Source organism: Pholis gunnellus (genome assembly GCF_910591455.1).
Source record: "Pholis gunnellus genome assembly, chromosome: 23".
Taxonomy (NCBI): domain Eukaryota; kingdom Metazoa; phylum Chordata; class Actinopteri; order Perciformes; family Pholidae; genus Pholis; species Pholis gunnellus.
In genome coordinates this window covers 11,607,237-11,627,261 of record NC_136550.1, presented here as the reverse complement: position 1 = coordinate 11,627,261, position 20,025 = coordinate 11,607,237, and positions in this window count along the sequence as shown.

The window sequence follows — 20,025 nt, the reverse complement described above, 5'->3', positions numbered from 1 at the left end:
AATATGTGGTTTCCAGTAAAGTGAAACTTATTGTCTGGTTCCTCCCTCTGCTGACGGGAGAGCTGTTCTCCAGGTAGCTCCATGTGGCCCTCGGTAAGGGCGGGTTGGACCATCTAGACCAGGGGCCAGCAACCTTTACTAGCCAAAGAGCCATTTTGCCCTATATTTTTCACCAAATAAAATGTCTGGAGCCGCAAAAGCTATTTGATATCACAAGCTTGTGAAATTATAGCGCAAGAATAAAGACACTTGTTGACATTGTATTGCTATTTTACCTGTTATAACAATATCAAACTCTTATGAAGAGGAAAAAGAAACTTGCTCAGTTTGCTGCAGCAGTTGAGAAATCGCTCTTTTTCGTTCATCTCCAGCTTGATACGTTTCAGCAAATGCTGTGTGCTTGTTCTGGAAGTGACATTCAACATTACATTTGTTTGCACATAGCCTATCAAGCATACAGGTAAGCCAGCATCGTTGGCAGTGAAAGCAAATTAATACGTCCACGCAGAATTAAACTCTATTTTCCTCCCTGACTAGGATATTCTTTTCTTTTTTATTTATCCTTTGATAGTGTAGCCGAGGGTTAATGTTGCGCCAATACTTTATGATAATAATAGAATAATAAACACGGGGCTCCGTAATCTGCGCCAAGACGGCAGCAACTTTATTTACTTCTCCCACACAGACACAGGAACTCTGCTTCCTAGAGAGCTACCTGCTACCGTGCTCAACATAACATCTTACAATAATTTACCGAGGGCGGAGGTCTGCAAATCATAATTAGCCACCTGCAGGGAAAGGTGCTTGACAGCGACATAATAGGATGTGATGCACATTTCAGTTGACAAACTATTAAAACATGTTTATTTTGGCAGCGTGTCCAGGACGTTATCAGCCCTACGGAGCGGACGTCTGAAGTCACGGTTAGCAGCTTTGAGTAGGACGGACACCAAACGGAGGACTTTCCTTTTCTTATTATTGTTTCTTAACTATTGTGAAGTGCACACATATAAACTATAAAGGAACTAAACATGGATTCATCTCCAGAACGACAGAGACTTCAGTCACCAGCAGAGCAAAGTATCAAGCACGACCTTTCATTCTTAAAGACTACTTCATTACTCTGTCGTATTATTTTAACTAAGCAATCAATCTACTTCCTGTTAACACCAACACCATCATGCCCAGTGTACGTGAAGAGTCACGTGATTTTCAGGCGTGTTAGTCTGGACAGAGATCATCTCGAATATGATGCTGAAACGCCGTGTGGACGGAGATCGTTTTCGTTTTAAAACTCCAAACTCCACTCCAGTAGTAGTGTGGATGTAGCCTCAGGGAGCCGCAACAGAGGGGTTGCCGACCCCTGATCTAGACAATATATATACTGTATATGTGTGTGTGTGTGTGTGTATATACTGTGTGTATATATATATGTAAATATAAGTGTGTAAGTATTTTTTTATATGTATAGGTTTTTGGCAACATATCACAGCAACTAGAGGATGCATTGCCATGAAATGTGGTACAGATATCCATGGTTACCAGAGGAACCGTTGGATATATGCATAAAATGAGGCCAGCTTCCAACGCACATGTTGTGATGTGTAAAAACAAAGTTGAAGGGAGAATGTGCGGAAACTCTCACCCATGCGTTCGAACATTTTGGAGATGGTGAGGTGGTGAATTGAAGCCAGACTGTAGAAATGTAGAAATGTTAAATGTCTGTCTCACATTTGATTTCACTTTTCACTTTTTTAAGAGTCAAATTCAATTTGCTGTAAAATATTTACTTGTATTTACATATTTAACTTTAATCAGATCTGTTTCTACTTTGAACGTTAGAAGGATGTTGTTATCATTTGTTATGGTAAGAAATGCACGTAAGTGACAGACTGCCGTCACTTTAAGGACACTTTGCGACAGTTAGTTACGACTGTGAGTATCTGGAGCAGAATGGAGCCGCAGTTTTCCGACCGTGTCATATGGAACATGCTATGTGGATTAAGTTGTGTAACAATGTGTGGATAACCTGTGGATCTTTAAAGTTTGTTGAGGTAATCGGCGTACTTTTAGGAAGAAAGGAAGTTGTTTCACTAACTTGTACGAGAGAAATTGGATCAATAAAACACGTGTTGCTTTCACCTACGAGCGGTGTCGGTGTGAGCTATGTGCATAGGACCAGAAACACGCGTCAACTTAATGGTTTACACTCTGCTAAAGGTTTGGACGCTACAACTTTATATGACACGTTAATTTGCACTTATATATTCTCCTAATCATAAACACTCAAACCAGCAGTGTTATTCATGCTTGTACTAGTGAGCCATAACTATGAGCCTATTTCTATTATAACAGCTATAAACCAAATCAAACCTCAAATCAAAGTTCGCTGAATACTTAATTGGCTTAACTGTCTGTTGGAGAGGCCGAACTACCGACACTCATGGAGCAGCTGATGAAATTATCATCATATGTAAAATACGGTCAACTAACGTTTAAGACCTGCAGAATGAGTGTTATTAGTTTTCAATCTTTTAATACTGTGCATATATCACCAAATACAATCTTAGTCTTCATTAAGTGTTTGTGAACACAACTTTATTTATTCATTCATGGTTTATATTCCATAGTGACAGATGCAGCATACTGTACACAGACACACTGTAAACAGCTCTCTGAGTATCAGAGCTCTCTGGAGCAGAGGAGTCATCATGGTGACTGTCACACACCTCCTCCAGTCACCTCACCTGGCAAAGGATCGTGTAAATTATTAAAAATAAGTGTGGAAATAAAGCCAAAGGCAGCTCTCTACCATCACTCCACATCTTCATTATCAGTCCTAATCATAATGCCGTAAGAAAACATGAATAAATAAATAGTGTTCACCGATCAAACTTCCTTTTTTTAAATGAGTGGTGGATACCACCGATTGTCGTGATCATTTTGGAAGCGATCAGTCTGACTGCTGTCAACATAAGTGAGACTCGTGATGTGTTATGTTGCACGATAGATACTCTGGAACTGTTAGGACTGTGTAAATGGAAGAAATAGGAGGGAACTAGTGTTCTTCCTCTCGGTAGTTACCGTGATTCACCGTAAATAGACTTTAATCAGCAGCTCATTTCTCTGCGTCAACATTCATGAGGTGCTTTGCATTGACCTTTTATGGTTGAATGTGGGCGTGTAGAGGGCGGGATGTGAGGCTGAACCAGCTGGGCACATTTGCAGGTTGATTTCTGAAAGGAAATAGCTCACTGGCAGGCTATGCAAGGTTTTATTAATCTGAATATTTGTTGGCATTGGTGCATTCCCTCCTTTGAACGCAAACATTTATTGTGGATCCTACGCACTGTTTCATAAAGGAGACCCCAGTGGTCATCGTGTCATTTGGTGACGACATGACTTTTCCTGTTAGCCATCATGGTTTTTGTGGTTTTGAGTGAAATGTCTCAACAACTGTAAAACAGATTGCCATACATTTTGGTTCAGGCATTCACGTCACTAACTTTTCCTCTAGCGCAGAGGTCTTCAACAGGCGGTCCGCAACCCATAGGGGGTCCGCGGAGGATTTTCCTTTCCACATTTATGTTTAAAATAAAAACGTCACTTTGAACAGCTTGTATGATTATCGTGCAATTGACAGACACTGTTGATATCGGCTTTGGTATCAGCTGAAGGTATGTTTCTAAATGGCAGTGGCACGACCCCCCTACTCACTGTACCTTCACATGTTTAAAACAAAAACATGAATATATGAACCTGTGTATTATTTGAATAGCTTATTGAATGCATAATAAAGAGGTATGTTTATACATGGCACTAGGCCCAGTTTAATATAAAACACAATGTTATACAATATGTATAGTCGGGGGTCCCTGCTCCATCGCTCTATCATTTTGGGGGTCCTTGGCCTGAAAAACGTTGAAGACCCCTGCTCGAGCGCCTTGATCAGGTCAAAGGTTTAGATATGTCAGTTCACAGTGCCAGGCGTCAGCAGGCCTAGATCCCTGCATTAGCCTGCTGTCCAGCTGCCAATGGGGTTGGTGAACCTACAGGGCGGTGGCTCCATGCAATTATTTTGGGCTGTGCCCGACTGGGCCCCATTAGTCCAGGCTCAGCAAACAGACACTCTCTGGCGAGCTCCCTTCCTTGGTTTCCCTGTTTCGGGCTGCCTGCCCAACATTGACACAGGGATACCCCTGTAAATACGTGTGTTAGTTGGATTTTGGAATAATATAATTGAGTCTTACCTAACACTGACGGAGCAGTTCTGCATGGTATTCAGATATTCCTCATACACATTAGCCCTTCATCCATCACCTGGACCAGTTGGATGTAGAATCTTTTATTTGTTTCCCCTGGATTTGACCAGGTGTCTTCATCTTGCAGGTTCAAAGCTTTCACCTTGACGTCTTCCTTTTGAGGCATTTGTTCAACTTTGTTTTCGGCATAACTTGGCAAGAGCAGTGTTGGTAAGGCCACACTGTTGGTTCTTATCCTGTATTAGAAGCAGTACTGGGCTGAATAATTATCTCGACTGTTGCTTGACATTTCTCTGCTGATAGAAGGTAGTCTTGGACTCTCCTGCCTCTACTTTTTTTCCTTCCACTTTACTGTGGGTTTACTGTATCAGCAGTGATAGAAATAAGAAGCACACAAGTAACAGTTATATAGTTGAATATGTACAATATGAATGTTAATATTAATAAACATGGTAAATTAAATAATTGATATCAGAGATTATTGTTCTTACTGAAGATAGCTATAATAGCTAAACCAAAAGATTCTCTGGTAGATTCTCTAGGGCGACTGTGGGGAAGTGAATAGCAGGGCCGTCTTTCAATCAGAGGATTGGTGGTTTGATCCCCGGTTCAGGCTCAACTAGTCCTTGAGCATCACACTTAACCTCAAAATTGCTCCTGTAGCTGTGCCTACAGTGTAGAATTGTGATATAATCTGAATTGTAAGTTGCTTTGGATAAAAGCGTCTGCTAAATCACTGTAATGTAATCAACTTCCACACCGTATTATAATCACAACAATTTATACTATTCAGTCTTTAATCTTGTGTGTATGGTCTGAAAATGTACGACTTTGGTAAATCCTAGTGCAGGGGTATTCAATTAAAATTCCAAAAGGTCCAGATTGAGAAAATCTCCTCGGGCAAAGGTCCAGAACATTACAATAATATCTAACTTGCACTATTTAGTGCTATATATATATATATATATATATATGGCACCAAATAGTTTCCATATATTATTCAAGAAGCCTAGCAGTAGTAACAACGTCTCTGTGTAGTCAACAACTGTCAAATCAAATCAATTATATTTTAACAATTATTATTCTCAGTTTTCAAATTTAACTGGATGGATTACAAATAATACATAGAAATACATAAATAAATGTTCTTCTCATTTCAAGTAAAATAAGGACTGGATTAAAGAATAACTGACAGAAAGCTTTTGTAAAATGTACATCTTAAAATAAAGTACTTAATTTTCACTGATTTGTCCTGCAGCTTTAAATTCACTTCATTCAGGTGTGAAGTGATGTCAATCAAAAGCCACAATATTATATTTTTCTCATCTTCTAACAAGATATATTTGTGTGCATGGACTTTATCTGTGGTTATTAAACCACTTGTTTCTGCTCTATTCTCTTAGTTAACATCATTGTTGGAGAGTGAATTCATGTGTTAGGATTCTGTTTATACTGGACTCTTAGGTTTTTTTTCTGTGTCTTCATTTCAGATGTGAGTGGGAAAGTTTGCTCTAAAGAGTTGTGCTTTGTCTCGTAGTGGAGCTTCATTTACCGCTTTTATTAATCGTTACGATCTCTGAACAATTGAGACAAACTGGTTCTATTTCATCCTTACTGACCGCCAGAGGCAGTGTTTAACACTGGATATCTTCTGTCTCGCGCATGCGCAGGTCGAATATTTATATCAACAAAGTCACCTGTGACCTCGGATGACCCCCCGGCGTCTATAAGTTCCGGTGTCATTCCGAGTTCAGTCCTTTTTCATCTTCTCGCTACGCAGGTTGGCTACCATGGTAGCATAAGCTTAAACAAAGATGTGTCTACGATCAAGACATATTGGAGCTTGTCGCTGTAGCCTTGTGACCACCGGTCGGAGTTGCGGATCTTTCGCCCTCCAAAGGCTGCGACAAGCTGTCCCTCTTAGGAGGGAGTGGCGTTTGTCGCCGTTCGGACCATTGAGCCCCGGACTGGTGGACGCCCCTATCATCGGTCATCACCAGTCTGATAAGGGCCACCGAAGTCGTGAAGACAGCAATCGGTGAGATCGATTAACATTGTTTTCTATAACAGTTGTTCGTTTTTCCACGGTTGGCAGAGCGCTTCCGCTCTAGCTAATCGAGTGGCATACCGACGAGAGCGTAGAATTACGCCGTCATTCCGCCCTTCACAGATACGGCTATCACAGTTAGCAGTGTCCTCGCTCAGGCTAACTTGATGTGATGCTAGTTCGACTAGATCGGCATTAGCATTGTGTACACTGATTTTGTAACATGACGGCTATCACAGTTAGCGAGTGGTTCCGCTCAGGCTAACTTGATGAGATGCTAGTTCTACTAGATCGGCATTAGCATTGTGTACACTGATTTTGTAACATTATGGCTATCACAGTTAGCAGAGTGTTTCCGCTCAGGCAAACTGGGTGAGAGACTAGTTCCATTAGATCGACATTGACACTGTGTCCATTGACTTTGTAACCTTACGGCTGTCACAGTTAGCAGAGTGTCCTCGCTCAGGCTAACTTGGTGAGATGCTAGTTATACTAGATCGGCATTAGCATTGTGTACACTGACTTTGTAACCTTACGGCTGTCACAGTTAGCAGAGTGTTTCCGCTCAGGCTAACTTGATGAGATGCTAGTTCTACTAGATCGGCATTAGCATTGTGTACACTGACTTTATAACCTTTCGGCTGTCACAGTTAGCAGAGTGTCCTCGCTCAGGCTAACTTGGTGAGATGCTAGTTATGCTAAATCAACACTGATGTTGTGTCCATTGATGCTTTTTACGCATTACGGCTGTCGCAGTTGGCAGTGTCCTCACTCAAGCTAACTGGTGGGACACTAACTAGACTAAGCTAATACTGGGATTGTGTCCATTGATTTTGTAACATTACGGCTATCGCAGTTAGCTGAGTGTCCTCGCTCAGCCTAACTGGTGGGACTCCACTAGTTATAGCGACTGTCCTAGTGAAGAGAGTGCCCTCGCTCCCCTCTCACTTAAGGACTGTTTTTTTGGCCTGTATCCACAGTGGCAGAGTGCTCTCGCTCAAGCTAACTGGTGGGTCACCAATATCTGCAGCCAATGTCCTAGTGAAGAGTGTCCTCACTCCCCTCTCACTGTAAGGACTGTTTTTTGGTCTGTTTCCACAGTAGCAGAGTGCTCTCGCTCAGGCTAACTGGTGGGTCGCCAATATCTGCAGCAAATATCCTAGTGAAGAGAGTGTCCTCGCTCCCCTCTCACTGTAAGGACTGTTTTTTTTTTTTGCCTGTTTCCACAGTGGCAGAGTGCTCTCGCTCAAGCTAACTGGTGCGACACCAATATCTGCAGCGAATGTCCTAGTGAAGAGCGTCCTCACTCCCCTCTCACTGTAAGGACTGTTTTTTGGTCTGTTTCCACAGTGGCAGAGTGCTCTCGCTCAGGCTAACTGGTGGGTCACCAATATCTGCAGCAAATATCCTAGTGAAGAGAGTGTCCTCGCTCCCCTCTCACTGTAAGGACTGTTTTTTGGGTCTCTTTCCACAGTGGCAGAGTGCTCTCGCTCAAGCTAACTGTTGCGACACCAATATCTGCAGCCAATGTCCTAGTGAAGAGTGTCCTCACTCCCCTCTCACTGTAAGGACTGTTTTTTGGTCCGTTTCCACAGTGGCAGAGTGCTCTCGCTCAGGCTAACTGGTGGGTCACCAATATCTGCAGCAAATATCCTAGTGAAGAGAGTGTCCTCGCTCCCCTCTCACTGTAAGGACTGTTTTTTTTTGCCCTGTTTCCACAGTGGCAGAGTGCTCTCGCTCAAGCTAACTGGTGCGACACCAATATCTGCAGCGAATGTCCTAGTGAAGAGTGTCCTCACTCCCCTCTCACTGTAAGGACTGTTTTTTGGTCTGTTCCACAGTGGCAGAGTGCTCTCGCTCAAGCTAACTGGTGGGTCACCAATATCTGCAGCGACTGTCCAAGTGAAGAGTGTCCGAAGAGATCACTCCCCTCTCACTGCCCCCTGCCTGTTCTCTCAACATTCAGCAGAGCGCTCCCGCTCAGACTGACTTGGAATTCCGCATCAACTAGTGGGACATGGGTTCCCCCAAAATCGCGGCCATGTTAAACTCTCCCGGCTGTAGGACCTGTATAGCTCCTCTTCAGCCTGAGGACGGCCATGACCTCTTGCCTTAGCCTCGAGTATCTGAGGGAGGGCCTCTCGGAGAACCCAGGCAGCACCTGCGGCATCATGCCTTGAGCAGTAAGGTCTGCTAGGCTGGCCGAAATGGAACACCTGATGCTTGAGGTTTACCTCCCCCTGTCAGGACAGCTGAATCCAGCTCAACCTACCCTGATCATTTTGCATGGCACTGGCACGCCTGCAGTGGAATACACAGCAGCCGGAACTTCCGCCTGCGAGTGCCTTCTTCAGGCACCTTCCCGCCCTCACCACCTTTTCTGTTCCTCCCTCCGAGGAATATCTAAGGGAGTTGCATGCATGCTGGAGAGACACCAGGGCTCTCTCCTGCCTTACATCAGATGGCCGAACCTGACGGCCATGCAGGAGCTGGCAAAATTTGGCCTTGCATGTTGCCAGCCATTTAGCTGACTATTGCGTCCCTCATAGTTTTCCCCTGAGGAGAATCTGAGGCCCGATGCCAGGTGCCCTCGATCCCAACATTGGGTCAAGGATGACCTGCTATCCAGGGCTTATGACACAGCAGCACTGTGGACTGTATCGGCAACTCCCTCTCCCACCTCATGCTTGCCCTCGCAGCTTCTCTGCAGCAGGCTACTTTCGACGCTTTCGCCTCCAGCCTAAGTGAGGCTTCATTGCAGGCGTTTGCGCTCATGTCGAGGGAACTTGGACGTATGATGTCCACCCTGGTCCAGACTCTCCGCCAGGTTCGAACCTGGTGAGCTGTTCGGGTCAGCTGCTATACAGGCGCTTCAGCGAACTGCTAGCCAGACCAGGCAGCAGTTCTCTTGTCTTCACAGGGACATGCCTGCACCCCGCAGACCTAGGGGTCCCACTTGGTTCCCCAGGGCCGTTTTGTCAGCCTCCAGCTTACCCCAGTAGCCGCCACAGGCCTCAGCGTCCCGCTGAGAGGCTGGCCAGCTACCAATACAACCTTAGCTAAGTCCCCGCCGGGCAATCTCCGAACTTGGGGACTAACAGTCGCCCCCATAACCTCCAGAGGCAGGGGGGCCAGGAGACTATGTCTCCGGGCCGGCTGTGGGTTTTTTCTCCCAGCAGCAGATTCCCAAGGGAGAGTGGTTCACGTCTGTCGACGCTTATTCCCATGTTCCCATGGTGCATCACCACAGGCAGCTTCTTCGTTTCGCCTTTTGAGGCCGCCACTTTCAGTCCAGGGTGCTTCCATTCGGACTCTCCCTTCTTCCCATGGGTGTTCAGAAGGTGTGTTACTGCTGTCCTTTTCCCCTGCAATCACAGGGCGTGAAAGTACTGCTGTACTTAGACGACTGGCTGACCTGTGCGCCATCCCGGCTTCAGGCACCTCAGGACACTGCTCGCCTTCTCTCACGTGGCCCGGTCGGGCTTCAAGGTGAACATGGAGAGGAGCTACCTGAGCCCTCTTCAGAGCATAACCTTCATTAGTGTGGCCCTATGAGGGCCTATCTGTTGCCCAAGTCTATGGACAAGATCCCCCACAACCTCTTCCGGGGGACAGACGGTTGCCCTACATCCTTTTCTCCGCCTATTGGGTAAACTGACAGCTGTTTCGACTGTCGTTCCCTTGGGTTTGCTGATGGCTGAACAGCCTTCACTTGGATGCCAAGTGGCACAGACAGGGCAATAGTAGTATCAAAACAGTGCCTTCTCACTCTATCCCCATGGAGGGAGAGTGCATATCTGGCAAACGGTGGCCCCATGGGCTCGGTTCCATTCCGCCGGGAGATTGTCACAACAGATGCCTGCCTCTCAAGGTGCAGTGTGACAGAACAGGACTGCTTGGGGGCAGTTGTCTGCTCAAAGACCTCAGGGCCAAGCCAATGTTCTAGAGCTAAGTGCTCAAACACTTCCTCCCATATTTGAAGAGAAAGCATGTACCTCTGCTGTGTTTTCACATAAACCATCAAGGGGGCACCAGATCTGCAGAAGTTGCTACGGGGATCACCGCGCCCTTCTGACTTGGGCGGCCCCTCGCCTGACCAGCCTTCGGGCAATATACCCACCAGGAGAACGGAACCAGGTTGTGGTTTTCCTTTTCCGTAACAAGCCTCCACCGGGAGAGTGGCGGCTGCATCCAGACGTGATGTCGACCCACTGGTTCTCCCTGACGGAGAGGACCAGTCCTTCTGGATCAAGATGCCCTGGCTCACACGTGGCCAGAGGATCTTCTTTATGCCTTTCCACCATACCCTCTGATCTTGCAATGCTTCTCAGAGTTTTTCCCCGACAGGAGGGACCTCCTGTCGCAACTAGAAGGCCGGACTTGGTATCCCAATCCCTGCCGCCTTCAACTATGGGTCTGGCCCGACCAGATGCTGAGTGGCTGCATAGAACCAGTCAGACTGACTATTCTGAAGGCCAGGGCGCGATCTACCCATCTGCAGTACGAAAACAGGTGGAAGCTGTTTTCTGACTGGTGTGCGGCTCAGAACAATGTCCCAGTACAGTGCCCCGTGCCTGCTGTACTGAGTTTCTACAGTCCCTTCTAGATAAGGGCCGGTCTCCCTCTAGACCCTTGGAGGTATACGTGGCCGCTATCTCGGGGCAGCATACTAAGGTCGACAATGACACAGGAGAGAGCCACAGGCTGGCGTTCCTCTTCCTAAGGGGCTCTGCAATTGCGTCCCCCGAAGGCCCCTGCATGGGACCTATTCTTGGTACTAAATACCCTATGCTTGTCTCCTTTTGAACCCCTGGCACAGGTGGAGCAGAGATGGCTATCGGCCAAAGTGTTTTTTCTCTGGTGAAAGAATCATGTCTGAGGTGGAACTCAGATGGCTTGGGTGTCACTTTGTGGCCTAATGCAGCGTTTTCTCCCAAAGGTGTTGACACGCTCACATATCAACCAGCCTATCCAGCTCACGCAGTTCGGCCCTCCCGTCAGGAGGGGAGAGGTCAAGGCTGCTGTGCCCAGTGCGGGCCCTCAGAGCTTATGTGGAAGCCACCGCCTGCATACGGCAGTCGGAGCAGCTCTTTGTCAGTTATGGTGAGCCTAAGAAGGGCTGTGCTCCTTCTGAAGGACAAACAGCGCCTATCCCACTGGATAGTGGAGGCCATTGCCTATACATACAAGGCGAGCGACCGTGCTCTGCCATCCGGGGTGAAGGGCCACCCTACCAAAGGTGTCTCCACGTCAGGGGCAACACTGAGAGGTGTGCCTGTGGAGGATCTATGTGCTGCGGCCTCATGGGCATCACCGAGCACATTCACCAAACACTACAGACTTAATGTTGCCACCCCTCACCCACTGGGGAGGGTTCTTTGGCCAATTTTTCTCTGCCGGAGCTATACGAGGTAGTTATGGTGATTCCTCGTGACTCTGTTGATATAAGTCATCCAGTGTTAAACACTGCCTCTGGCGGTCAGTAAGGATGAAATAGAACGAAAGTTACGAATGTAACTACGGTTCTATGAATCCTGGATGACCGCCAGAGTTCTTGGTCACTCGGAATCCCGTGAACTCGCGAGAAGATTCCGTAGGACTGAACTCGGAATGACACCGGAACTTATAGACGCCGGGGGGTCATCCGAGGTCACAGGTGACTTTGTTGATATAAATATTCGACCTGCGCATGCGCGAGACAGAAGATATCCAGTGTTAAACACTGCCTCTGGCGGTCATCCAGGATTCATAGAACCGTAGTTACATTCGTACCTTTCGTTTTAAACTGACGTGGGAAGAATTAACGTATAAGAGTCTGTTCATTCTTGGTTAAAGACTTTTCTCTCTTTGGAGAACGTCATGTGAAATAACTTCTCTGACTCACGTACATATTCTCCTGCTCTTCGTTGTTTCCTCGTCTCTCCCCCGTTTGTTTACATCTCACTCAAGTCAAGAAACTTGTCAGAATAGCCATATTTGATTGGCTGAGCTGCATCACGTGATGTGATTTGTGCTGCTGAACAAGTTCCGTAAAGGCTGAAAAAGCTGCGCCGGTTAAAATAGAAGTGCTCCGTCAAAATGTAATAATTCTCAATTATCTATCAGTTTTTTAGTTTTCCAGCTCTCTTTTTGGAGAGTGGCAATAGTGTTGATTTGGACCAGTTAATGAAGTAGATTGAGATTTTAGAGACTTTTCTGAATAGTTTCATGGTTTCTGGTAGTGAGACTTGTGGGTTCTGTTCAGTGCTAAACGACTCTCCGAGTCCAAATTCATGTAGAATGACAAATTAAAACATCACAAGCTTTTTCTGCTTCTATTATAGTTTCCTCATTGTTGAGTTAAATGATGAATATGTTGAATAACCTGCATGTGTGATTGTATGTGTCTGCCTTTGATATAAACCTGTTGGATCAATATGTGTTGGAGATGGAGTGACTGCTTCAATTCTAGTAGATGACGCCTTGCTGATCATTTGTATGTCTTTGTTGATTGAGGACAGAGGGCGATAGCTTGATGGGATCTTGATCGGGTTTCATTATTACTGTAATGATCGCAGTGTTCCTATGCTGGATTTCACTGGATTCTATGAGTTCTTGTGTCATTCTGAAGAACAGAAGGGTGGTGGAGGACTGGAAGTACTCCAGGGCCATCCTGTTTAAAGGGCCATCACTGGAGGAGGAACCCTGTGTGGTTGGGAACCTCGCTCGGATATGAAGGGCAGCTTCGGGACCCTGGCCTATTTAGATGTTAATATGACCCCTATTGTACACTAAAAGCACACAGCTCTGTTTAAGCATCAAACAATCTGAACTGTCCATTTTGGTAAATCACATAAACATGAACAACACTATTTCAACCTTAGCAAGTAGCAGGTCTATTTTTATTTGGAGCATCTTTCGCCTCCGGATCCATTTGTAGTAGACGACTAAACTTTGACTAATTAATCATACACACTGTTTGATGAGTCAAACGATAACACTGTAGTCTTACAATATATGGCAGTCTTGTTATTTAAGTTAGCACTTCTTTGTTAGCACCTCCTCCAAAGGTTCCTGTCAGGCCTTCATTGGTGGACCATCAGTCAGGATGTTTCTCTAACACATTGTTGCAGTATCTGCACTTACAACCTGTTTCTGATGCTGACTCTGACAATGATCAGGCCAGAGTTAGTTAAACTAATATTACCTTTTTTACTTATCTTCACTATTCAGTATGTAAAGAGGCACATGGAGGATTACATTTTGCTAAATGAAAGAAAATCACATAAAGGTTATGATTAAATTAACTCTCGGTAACAATTAAATGAAAGAATGACAAATAAAACCATGCAAGTTTAAAATGTGGTCTTAGCTCATTAATAAGGAAATAAATCAATAGTAACTTAACAAGTAGAATGAAACTTAAATGAATTAAGAGTAAATGAGTCTTAGGATAAAAGTTAATAACCATATTGAGATACTGCTTACTGACTCCATGGCTAAAGGTTACAAGAGGCACGCTGCAGAAAGAATTGAAAACCACAACGCGTCCTAAAAGTTTCCTTTTGTTTAAATGTCAGTCAGGTTGTCAAACCATAGAATGCTTTACGCCCTTCCTCATTTTTTCTTAATGAGGCAGGAATTTCGCCTCCTTGGCCGCTCCCAGGCCCTTTGGAGGAAACTAAAACTACTAAGAGAAAAGATATCCTTTCTTCTTGACCTGTCAATTTGATGATCAGCTGTTTTTTTGTGTGTGTGATCAAATGTAAAAGATTTGCATAATTATTAACACAAAACAGACTTCTCATCAATATCAGCGTGTTTTGTAATGATTACATGACAATTTAAAGAACTAAGTCTGACAGTGACCCATCATCCATACTTGCACACCTGTTTTATAACTTAGAAATGAAGTTTCTTAAGTTTAAAACTTAAGTTTAAAACTCTATTCTATAATTGAGTATTAAACTGTATAAGATTGCTCTAAGCATGTGCACCTTATTTAACACGATCACTCCCTTGGAACTGGCAGCAGCATGAGTCACACTTTGTTTTTGTCTCTTTTGTCCTTAGTGAGGCAGGAATTTCCTCTCCTTGGCCACCCACACGCCCTTATGAGGAAATGACCTGATGCATTTTACAGTTGATGGATGCAGTCAGTATTCCCTTTGTGTTCTAGAAAGAGGTCTATCCAGATGGTTAGCTTTTTCTGGTTTAGGAGGAAGGTGTTCTTGGCAACAGTTGGCTCAGTACCACTTTTACTGTGGTTGGGCAGTATAAGCAGAGCGATGGGGAGAGGGGAATCTTGCAGTCTAGTACTCGGGTCAGTTTATCAGAGTCAAAGGTGTTGTACAGGTGGACGGGGCAGATTGCGTTCATGAATGTAATCATCTGGTGGTGTCATTGAGAAAGCTTCTGAACACATTTTGGTCCAAGAGTCATTATCTAGTGCTACAGATAGATCTCTTTCCCATTCAGTGAGAGAGAGAGATTCAGAGTCACATCAGTTTTATCAGGTGATGTGAGCTTGACTACTTCTTCTGCTAGTGTAGAGTGTGGATGGTTGATGATAGTTATGTTTGAAGTTACATTACATTAGATTACATTACAGTCATTTAGCAGACGCTTTTATCCGACGCGACTTACAATAAGTGTATTCAACATCGGTATTCAAGAGAACTACTAGTCACCAGAAGTCGTAAGTGCATCTCCTTTGCTAAACAAGTATCTAAGAGCATAAACCAGAGCAAACGTACAGTGCAGAAACAAACACATACAATAAGTGCAACAAACTAATACGAATAAAATAAGTGCAACAAACTAATACGAATACAATAAGTGCAACAAACTAATACGAATACAATAAGTGCTAAGAGGAAGGCTCAGGGTAGCACTTCCTGAAGAGGTGAGTTTTCAGCCTGATGAAAGATGGGCAGTGACTCCGCTGTCCTGACGTCAGTGGGGAGTTCATTCCACCACTGTGGGGCCAGGACAGAAAACAGCCGTGACCGGGTCGATCGGCCGCAGGGACCTCTGAACGACGGGGGAACCAATCGCCCCGAGGCAGCAGAGAGAAGTGGTCGAGCGGGGGTGTAGGGCTTGACCATGGCCTGGAGATAGGAAGGAGCTGTACCTTTCACTGCCCTGTAGGCTAGCACCAGAGTCTGAAACTGGATGCGAGCTCTTACAGGTAGCCAGTGTAGAGCACGGAGAAGGGAAGTTGTGTGGGAGAACTTGGGGCGCTCGAACACCAGGCGAGCTGCAGCTTTCTGGACAAGCTCCAGAGGTCTGATGGCCGACGCCGTGGCTCCGGCAAGTAGAGAGTTGCAGTAGTCCAGGCGGGAGATGACAAGAGCCTGGATGAGCACCTGCGCCGTCTCCTCAGTGAGGAAGGGGCGAATCCTCCTGATGTTGTAGAGCAGGAATCTACAGGAGCGTGTGACCGATGAGATGTTTGCTGAGAACGACAGTTGGTCATCCAGGGTCACACCCAGGTTCCTCGCAGTCCGAGTTGTCGTCACCACGGTATCGTCAATGGTGATGGACAGGTCTCGGTGCGGGCAACCCTTCCCTGGGAGGAACAGTAGCTCGGTTTTGTCCAGGTTGAGCTTGAGGTGGTGTGTCGTCATCCACTTCGAGATGTCAGCCAAGCACGCAACCACTTCAGTGTCACCAGGAGGAAATGACAAGACCAGCTGGGTGTCATCGGCATAACAATGGTGAGGAAAGGAAGGAGTTCAGTCGTAATAGACTGAAGAAGAGGGGAGGGGATCGGATCAAGAGAGCACGTGGTAGGGCGGTTAGATGTAACAAGTTGGAGGACCTCGTTAGGAGAGAGGGGCGCAAGATAGGCTAAGCTGGGGCATGGAGAGGGGAGGGAGACCGTTGGGGGAAGAGCTGAACAGGGTAGAGAGGGAGAGGGTGGACAGGGGAGTGGAGAGAAGGAGGATCTGATATCGTTTACCTTCTTGTCAAAGAAATTGGCGAAATCGTCAGGGCGAAGGGAGGAAGTAGGAGGAGGGGGTGGGGGTTGGAGGAGTGAAGAGAACGTTTCGAAGAGTTTTTTAGGATTGGAAGCAGAGGTTAGGATTTTAGAGTGGAAGAAAGCAGCTTTGGCAGTAGATAGAGAGGAAGAGAAAGTGGAAAGAAGAGATTGGAAGTTAAGAAGGTCCTCCTTTTCTCCATTTACGCTCAGCCTTTCTTAGGCTCAGTACGTCAGTACGCACTGAGTCCGACAGCCATGGGGCAGGTGGGGTTGGGCGTGCAGGCCTGGAGGTGAAGGGACAGAGGTTGTCCAACGAAGAGGAAAGGATGCTAAGGAGGAGATTAGTAGCAGTATCAGGGGATAGGAGAGAGAAGGATTCAGCATCAGGGAGAGCAGAGGTAACAGAAGAGGAAAGATCAGCCGGGGAGAGGGATCGAAGATGACTACGGGTAGAGACCATGTGGGTAGGTGGCGGACGTAAAGAGGGAGAGGAGTGGGAGAGGGAGTAGGCCATGAAGTAGTGGTCAGAGAGCTGGAGGGGAGTGACGGAGAGGTTGGCAGTAGAACAGTGTCTAGTGAACACTACCAAATAGTGATATTCAGTGTTTTTTTTGTCCTGAAGGAATTCACAATTATTCCATAGTTGTGCTGTACAGTATCATCGTAATATTTGAAAGCACTCATGGTGTTCTATGGAGGAGCTGATAAATGAGGGATGAGATATCTGGTTCTTTGAATTGTTGCTCTTCAATTGCCGGGGATAGCATTTGTTTGTTTCAAAGTTTTCACTTTTCGAGTTAAAATGTTTTAATAGTTGAGTTTAGAGAGTTGAAACAGTAATGTTAAATAATAAAGTAATGTTGTGGAGGGTGGGTGGACTGGAATCATTTGAAAAAGATAGTATATTGTGTGAATGGATCAGACCTCCAATTTGTGGATTCCTATAAGTACTTGGGTATCTGGCTAGACAGTTTGCTGACCTTTAACATGCACATAAAGGAAAAGAAAGACAGTCCTTCCCATCTTAGACTATGGTGACATAATCTACAGGTCCGCCTCCAGAAATCTTCTCAATAAAATAGATGTCATCTACCAAACCGTCATCCGCTTCATCACCGGTGCTCCTTTCAGCACTCATGACTGCAGCCAGTACTATCTAGTCAACTGGCCATCACTCCATACCCATAGATTAATGCACTGATAGGAGTTCATCTATTAAACTATTATTGGTGAAACCCCCACATATCTCCGCTCTCTACTCATCCTCTCCAACAGTAACCGCAATTACACTCCATCTATTTCATCAACATGGTCATTCCAAAAGTCTGCACCGCCTTCGGCCGCTTCTCCTTCCAGTTTGCTGCTTTTGGCCAGGTCATCAAAGTGAATAAGAACTGGTTCTCCATTGACTTATCTGATTAAATAAAGGTAAAATGAATGAAATAAAAAATTCTGTTCAAACCACATCTAACCAGGGCTGCTGAGGTAAGACTCATTCTTGCTGGATGGGGTGCACTACCATGTGAGCTACCTGGGTGGCCCAGCCTCCTTTTTGTGTGTGTGTGTGATCTACACCTGAAAAGATTTGTGACTGAAGCTGACAAGAGGGCTCGGATCTCCCAAACGGGGTAAAAGCCACAACTGCTGTTTCTGATTCAGTATTTTTCTTTGGGGGGAGAATGTGCAGGCCTCCAGCTCGGCGATGCCCCACTCTCCCTCACTGCGATTCTCTGCTACGGATTTTAAACATGGATCATGGGTAATGCTGGAACACGTGGTAGCCTACGTCCAGTATGGGAGAAGTTAGTCACCGGTGCTGTCTTTGCTTGTGCTCTAGCTACAGCCTGTTTGTTTTCTATTTTATTACTGCCTAACGGGGTGGCGGGGGAGGGACAGAAGGGAGAGACAGATACCCGGCTGCTCCTGTCAGAGATTTTGTAAGCCCTCTGAAAGGGAAATGTGCACAATGTAAAACACAAAACGACTGATTTGGGCGTTCTGCAGGTGGATAGATGCAGTGGAGCCGATGATGGACAGTAGGGCAAGGAAAGGTGCACGCTGTGGAAAAGAGACTTTGGGAGGAGATTGGAAAAAGACTCACAGCCTTAAATGTAGAAATCAGAATCAAGAGAGGATGAACTGATCACTAGCAAATGCGGACATTCAAAGGCATGGCCATCTTTCTACCCACACTGTTTGCCAGCAGGATCCCTTGCTTCTCTGTCCTACGGAGGACCAAACATGTCCGATCAGACCCATGTGAACCCTTTTGTACTCACTCCTGTGGATAAGGAGGCAGTGAGGGGTCGTGAGGTAAACCTCACCACAACACAGCAACAGTGAAACCACCAGAGGTGAAAACTGAAACAAGGTATTTAGTCTGTCTGTTCTTTCTCCCTGTCTATTTTATAAGCTAACACTGGAGGGCGCCATTGTGGCTGCTTTACGCAGACTGCCCACTCTGAGGAAACTGGATGTGTGAAGAAAAATACCAAACTTGGTGGCAGGACAGAGACACAACATCTGGAAGAGGATCAAAACTGTACATTTCTAAGTGTAAGAATCAAACAGACAAATATTTGTAAATATTAAGTTTCTTGTTTGTTTTTCTTTTTCTTTTTCTGAGTGAATGAATGAAATGCCTATTTTGTGACAACAAAAGACAACAGGTGCAGTTTGCAACAAAAGAAAAATGGCCGCTAGCTTGAGGTTTCTAATGTATTGGTGAGTAAAGAAATGCTTTCCACTGATCATTTTTCATGCCATTACTAAATGACTTTTGTTTCTGTACTTTGTCTCACATTGCTCATAATCATGTGGGCCTCCTGTAGCATCATGATTCCTAACCAGGAACGTCACTGTAGCAGAAACACATCTTCACTGCAGCCCCCACACCACAGAGGGCCTACGATGCTGGAGTCAACTAGTTTCCAATGAACAGATTATAATTGAAGACTGTGGCTTCATCGCTCTTTGTTTTGGGGTCGTAGTCGATGGAACAACTTCTCTACGTTTCTTTTTTCATTCTTTGTTTCCTCCTTTTATTTTGAAATATGTCTTATGGTCCAACTATGCTGCTGATGAGAAGATAAGAGCCCTGACAAAAGTCAGCTTTGAGCGGCTCATGATGTAATGGTGGAGGGGCTTGGCCTGAGATTCATGGTCAGGACTTCTAAACACAAAGTGCAGCCAAATAAATATTCTCCCACTTCACATGTAGCAGTGTTTACATGGAGCTACTTGATCACATGTGGGACAGACATGAGGGCTTTGATACCATACGATGCCTCACAGAGAAGTGAGATCACACAGGTGGTCTGACTGCTTCCCTCCACACACTGTGTTGCGTTGTGGTTGTGGAGGTTGTGTTGACCTTACAGTGATGTGATGTAGCAGTGGAGAGCTTCATGCTCCAAACTGTTGAGAGATAAATGAAATGTTCAGTAAATCTTAAAAGTCCAGTGCACTTTTAGAGCCCGAGCGTGTGTTTAACAGTGGATCAGACTGGATGTATGTGGACACACACTTAGCCTCGTCTGTGTGATGAAGTGATGTTGGTTTATTCTTATTTCAACGTGTCCGAAAACTGCAGCCAAGCAAACCAAAATGGCTTCATATCGCTGAGATAGTTAGAGATCTTGTGTCAGGTCAGTGGTGCATGAGCGCACATGGTTAACACCACACAATGGTGAGGAGACACACACACACACACACCTCCAGCTTGGTCTCGATTGCATCAAGCTGCACCTGTT